Source organism: Chrysochloris asiatica, unplaced genomic scaffold, assembly GCF_000296735.1.
Source record: "Chrysochloris asiatica unplaced genomic scaffold, ChrAsi1.0 scaffold00127, whole genome shotgun sequence".
NCBI classification, from domain to species: domain Eukaryota; kingdom Metazoa; phylum Chordata; class Mammalia; order Afrosoricida; family Chrysochloridae; genus Chrysochloris; species Chrysochloris asiatica.
The window spans coordinates 3,100,361-3,106,908 of record NW_006408645.1 but is presented as its reverse complement, the minus strand read 5'-3'; the positions used below and the strand labels follow the sequence as shown (position 1 = coordinate 3,106,908).

The 6,548-nt window shown below is 39.7% G+C and overlaps 1 pseudogene; it reads right to left on the bottom strand.

The window, feature by feature from the left end:
* Nucleotides 1-3,759: 3,759 nt before the first annotated feature.
* The window catches only part of LOC102811539, a 3,847-nt pseudogene continuing 1,058 nt past the window's right edge, over nucleotides 3,760-6,548 (bottom strand).

Sequence of the window (6,548 nt, the reverse complement as noted above, 5' to 3'; positions counted from 1 at the left end):
AGAATTGACTAGGTGGCATTGGGTTTGGTTTTGGTTTCTATGTGCCCTGGGGGTGCCTAGCATGTTCAGGGTCTGATTAGAAGGATGTGACATTCATGGAGCAATCACCTTTAGTGACTTGGTTCCCTGTTTCTAGTGACCTCCTTGCTATTTAGATATCTGGGACCACCTATGAGGACCACATAGCTTTGATGTGTTGTCTTTCACCCAGGAACCTGTTCCACCTTAGTCAGGTATTTTCCAACTTTTGCTCCATTCACCTTAAGCACATCAAGCTGGCATGGTGCCAACCTAGGTGATCCTGAAATTCCTCTCTGGCTCAGAATCCAGCTTGATGCTGAGATTCTACTTTTGGAAACGCTAATCTTTTTTTTCCTTAAAAAAACCTTTGCACCTACAAAATTCTGGCAGACCCTGAGTGCATGCCACCTTACACTTATACTTCCTGAGTTTGTCAAGATGTAGGCTTCACATCAAGCTCCAGAATCCCAGCTTGTACACATCTCCTCTGCCCTTATTTAACCAACACCATCCCTGAACACATGGCTATGCAAGGCACTTTCCTAGCACAATGAGAAAAGCACACTTAAGTATGTGTGGCTGTTGATCCCTCTCATGACAAGGGGTGACATCACATATAACCTGTGATTAGGGATAAATGGGAGGGCACAGATTCTAGCAATCTACAGTTGAAGGAATTGGCAAAGAACAAGGAACCAGGAATTAATGGAATAAAATTGCAATCTTTCAAGAAAGTGAGGTGGCACAGGAGACACTCACTCATCTGTGCCAAGAAATTTGGAAGGCAACTATCTGGCCGACTTATTGGAAGAGATCTGTATTTGTGCCCATTCCAAAGAGAGGTGACCCAACGGAATGTGGAAATCATCAGACAATATCTTTGATATCCCATGCAAGTAAAGTTTTACTAAAGGTAATACAGAAATGGCTGCAAGCACACCTTGACAGCGAACTTCCAGAGGTTCAAGAGGGATTCAGAAGAGGCCATGGAATGAGGGATATCATTGCTGATGTCTGATGGATCCTGGCTGAAAGCAGAGAATATCAGAAAGATGTTAACTTATGCTTTATTGATTATGCAAAGGCTTTCGATTGTGTGGATCATGACAAGCTATCGACAACTTTGCAAAGTATGAGTATTCCTGAACACTTAATTGTGTTCATAAGGAATGTGTACCTGGACCAAGAGGCAGTTGTTCAAACAGAACATGGGAACACTGAATGGTTTAAAATTAAGAAAGGTGTGCGAAAGGGTTGTATTCTTTCACCATACTTATTCAACCTGTATGATGAACAGATAATCTGAGAAACTGGGTTCTATGAAGAAAAACGTGGCATCAGGATTGGAGGAAGACTAATTAGCAACCTGTGATATGCACATGATACAACCTTGTCTGCTGAAAGCAAATAGGACTTAAAACATTTACTGATGAAGATCAAAGACCACAACCTTTGGTATGGATTGCATCCCAATTTAAAGAAAACAAAAATTCTCACCACTGAACCAATAAACAACATTCTTATCAATGGAGAAAAGACTGAAGTTCTCAAAGACTTCATTTTTCTCGGATCAACACTCCTGGAAGCAGCAGTCAAGAAACCAGATGATATATTGCATTACGCAAATCTGCTGCACAAGACCTTTTTCAAGTGTTGGAGAGCAAAGATGTCAGTTTGAGGACTAACATGTGCCTGACTCAAGCCATGGTATTTTCAACAACCTCATACGCATGTGAAAGTTGGACAGTGAATAAGGAAGACCATAGAAGAATTGGTGCATTTGAGTTATGGTGTTGGAGTTGAATACTGAAAGTTATCACGGGCTGCCAAAAAAACATATAGATCTGTGTTGGATGAAGTGCAGCCAGTATCCTCCTTGGAAGTCAGAATGGCCAGACTTCGTCTCTCATACTTCGGACATATTGTCAGGAGGGACCAGTCACTGGAGAAGGATATCATGTTGGTAAGGTGGAGGGTGAGAGAAAAAGAGGAAGACCCCAGAGAGATGAACTGGCAAAGTAGCATCATCAAGGAGCTCAAGTGCAACAACGATTGTGAGGTTGGCCCAGGACCGGGCAATGTTTTGTTCTCTTGTGCATAGAGTTGCTATGAGTCGCTACCAACTCGATGGCACCTAACAATAACAACTGTCTCTCTTCCCCATTCCTTCAGAGAATCTTTGGGGTCACTTCCTAAGTAAACTTGTTAGGTGCCATCTAGTTGGTACAATCTTAAAGCAATCCGATGCACGACAGAATGAAACTCTGCCCAGTCCTGCACCAACAACTGCCCAGTCCTGAGCCAATGGGCTATGTTTGAGCTCATTGTCGTTGCCACTGTGTCAATCCATCTCATTGGGGATCTTCCTCTATTTCTCTGACCCTCCACTTTACTAAACATGATATCCTTGTCCAGGGACTGGTCCCTCCTGATAATATATCCAAAGTATGAGAGATGAAGTTTAGCCATCTTTGCTTTCAAGGAGAATTCTGGCTGTATGTCTTCCAAAACAGATTTGTTTGTTCTTTTTCCTCCAACACCATTAACTCAAATGCATCAATTCTTCTACAGTCTTTCTTCTTTATTGTCCAATTTTCACACACATATGAAGTTACTGAAAATACCACGACTTGGATCAGGCTCACCTTAGTCCTCAAACTGACATCTTTGCTCTTTAACACTTTAAGAGATTTTTTGCAACAGATTTACCTAATGCAAAATGTATTTGGATTTTTGACAGCTGCTTCCATGAGTGTTGATGGTGTATCCAAACAAAATGAAGTCTTTGACAACTTCAATCTTTTCTCTGTTTATATGGATGCTGTTTATTGGTCCAATTGTGAGGATTTTTGTTTTCTTACCTTGAGGTACAACCCCTGTGAAGGCTGAGGTCTTTGATCTGCATCAGTGAGTATTTTAAGTCCTACTTGCTTTCGGCAAGCAAGGTTGTATTATGTGTATATCACAAGAAGACATGCGTCTTCTCCCAATCCTGATGTCATATTTTTATTCATATAATCCAACTTCTTGGATTATTTGCTCAGCATAAAGATAGAAAAAGTATACTGAAAGAATACAACCCTGGTACACACCTTTCTTAATTTTAAACTACATGGTGTTCAGTGTTTTGTTTAAACAACTGCTATTTGGTCTGTGTGTAAGTTTCTCATGAGCACAATTAAGTGTTCCAAAATATTCATTCTTCGCAATGCTGTCCATAAGTTGTCATGATCCATACAATCAAAAGCCTCTGTGTGGTCAATAAAGCACAGGTAAACATCTTTCTGGTATTCTGGCCTTCGGCCAAGATTCATCTGATGTCAACAATGATATCTTTTGTTCCACACCCTCTTCTGAATCTAGCCTGAACTTCTGGAAGTTCTGTCAATATATGGTTGCAGCGATTTCTTTTTGTTTTGTTTTTGACCAGGATCATGTTTATTTCTCAAGTTTTTATTACCGAAAAATGCAAAAAATCCAGTGAATCGGAAAAATTTGAGAATATTTTCCTTAGGCTTTGATAAGGCATTGATCTTTGTTCCAGTTGTATTTACTTGAACTTTTTTTAAAAAGTCCTGTTTCCAGTCTAATTTAAGAGATGTGCCCAACATGGCTGGGAATAAATACAACAAAAAGGCACAAGCTGTAACACTAAGGGCATGTAATAAACTCTAAGAGAATGTCTCAGAAATACCCATAGTAGCAACAAGGTACGCTTGGCTAGAATTTGATGTTTATTCAGTCATCCATGTCTTTTGCTCCACGTTTAAGGATGCATGTGAACTCAATGTAATTGAAATTCCTCTTTTTGTCAATAGGTACTTCCCTGTACAGCTCATCCACTTCCTCATCAGTAAACCAATCTCCCATGGTTGTCAGCCGCTCCCACAGGTAATCTTCCCGAATGGTGCCAGTTGCGTCTTCATCAAAGCAAGCAAAAGCATTTCTGATGACATCTTCCACATCTGTCCCATTTAAATTCTCCCCACACATAGCAAATAACATGGTGAAACTGATGGGACCTGGAGCCTCATTCATCATGGCATCCAAATATGTATGAAGTGGATTTTTTCCCCAGGGAGGCAAGCATATCATGCAGATCTTCCTTGTCAGTGAAGTCATCTCTATTCTGATCAATCATGTTGAAAGCCTCTTTAAACTGCTGAATCTGTGACTGGTCAAACATGGCAAACACATGGGATGTTGTGTGTTGAGGACGCTTCTTGGTGGTCTTTGTCTTTGCCCTTTTGTTTGCCACACTGGTAGTTAAATTCTGCACAGCTGAGAGAACTGAAGCATGCCAGCGACCACTGTTTGCTGCCACTATTACCACCCTCCTCTTAACTAAGGACTGCTGCCATTTTTGTATTATCTTTAACAAAATATTACTTGCATGAAATATTAATGGTATTGTCTGATGGTTTTTGCATTCCGTTGGGTCGCCTCTCTTTGAAATGGGCAATAATATAGATCTCCTCCAGTCAATTGGCCAGGTAGTTGTCATCCAAATTTCTTGGCATAAATGAGTGAATGCCTCCAGTTCTGCATCAGTTTGTTGAAAGATTTCAATTTGTATCCCATCAATTCCCGGTGCCTTGTTCTTTGCCAATGCCTTCAATGCACCTTGGACTTGGTCCTTCAGTGTTATTGGCTCTTGATCATATGCTACCTTTTGAAATGGTTGAACATTGATCATTTCTTTTTGGTGCAGTGACTATATTCCGTCCGTCTCTGCATCGTTTAATATTTTGCCCAGAGAATCCATTCAGTCCTTCAAGAATATTGCAAGTTGAGGCTTCAGCTTTTTCTTCAGTTCCCTCAGCTTGAGAAATGCTGAGCATGTTCTTCCCTTTTGGTTTTCTGACTCTTGGTCTCTGCATATTTTGTTATAATATTTGACTTTGTCTTCTCAAGTTGCCCTTTGAAAATTTCTATTAAACTCCTCAATTCTTCCATTTGCTTTAGTATCGCTACACTGGAGAGCAAGTTTCAGAGTCTCTTTTGATATTCATTTTGGTCTTTACTTCTATCTTGTTTTCTTAATGAACTTTTGTTTTCTTCTTGTATGATGCTCTTGATGTCATCCTATAACTCTTCTGGTGTTTGGTCTTTGGTGTCTAGTGCATCGTATGTACTCTTCAAATGATCTCTAAATTCAGGTGGGATATGTCCGAGTTCATATTTTGGCTCTTGTTGACTTGTTATTTGCTTCATCTTCAGTCTGAACTTGCATATGAGCAATTGATGGTCTGTTGCACAGTCTGTCCCGGTCTTGTTTTGCTTTTCTACCATCTCTTTCCACAGATGTAGTCAGTTGGATTTCTGTGTATTCCATTTGGTGAGGTCCATGTGTATAGTCAACTTTTATATTGTTTAAAAAAGATATTTGCAATAAAGAGATTATTGGTCTTGCAAAATTCTATCATGCGATCTCCAGTATCATTTCTATCACACGGCCATATTTTCCAATTATGGATCCGTTCACTTGTTTCCAACTTTTGCATTCCAATCACCAGTAATTATCAATATACCTTAATTGCATGTTTGATCAATTTCAGACTGAAGAAGTTGGTAGAATTCTTCATTGTCATCATCACTTGCTTTTGTGGTTGGTGAGTAAATTTGAATAATAGTAGTATTAACTGGTCTTCCATGAAGGTGTATGGATATTATCCTATCACATTATACTTCAAGACAGATCTTGATATGTTCTTTTTGATGATGAATGTGATGCCACTCTTCTAAAATTTGTTATTCCCAGCATAGTAAATCAAGTGACTGTCAGATTAAAAATGACGAATACTAGTCCATTTCAGCTCACTAATGCTTAGGATATTGATGTTTATTCATTCCATTTAATTTTTGCCAATTTCCAACATTCCTAGATTCATACATTGTGCATTCCATGTTCTAATTACTAATGGATGTTTACAGCTGTTTCTCTTCATGTTTAGTTGTGCCCCATCAGCAAATGAATGTCCGGACTTTATTATCTGCCTGTCTGCCTGCCTGCCAGATCTGCTTGCTGGATCTGTCTGCCAATCTTGGTTCATCTGACCCAAATTTGGGACTCTTCCACTTCTACAACTGTGAGCCATTTCCTTGATTCAAACTTTTTTCTTTTTAAACTTTTATTGTAAATTGAGTGAAAATTTACCGAGTAGATCATCAGTTTTACATTCAACAAACCATACACTTTGCTTCAGTACATGGTTGCAATTCCCTCCACATAACAACAGTTAATAGCATTTATCTCTATTCACTTTAACTATTGCATTTCTTCCTGCGTCTCCTGCTAGCTACATCTTTTCTTTGCTAATCTCTCTCTAGTTGCATATTGCCTGCCCTGTCACCCATGTTAACATCTGTCTACAAGGAGCTCTGGTAGCGTAGTGGTTACGAATCGGGCTGCGAACCTTAAGGTCAGCGGTTCAAAACTACCAGCTGCTCCGTGGGAGAAAGATGAGGCTTTCTACTCCCGTAAAGATTTACACCCTCGGAAACCCTATACAGGGTCGCTATGGGTC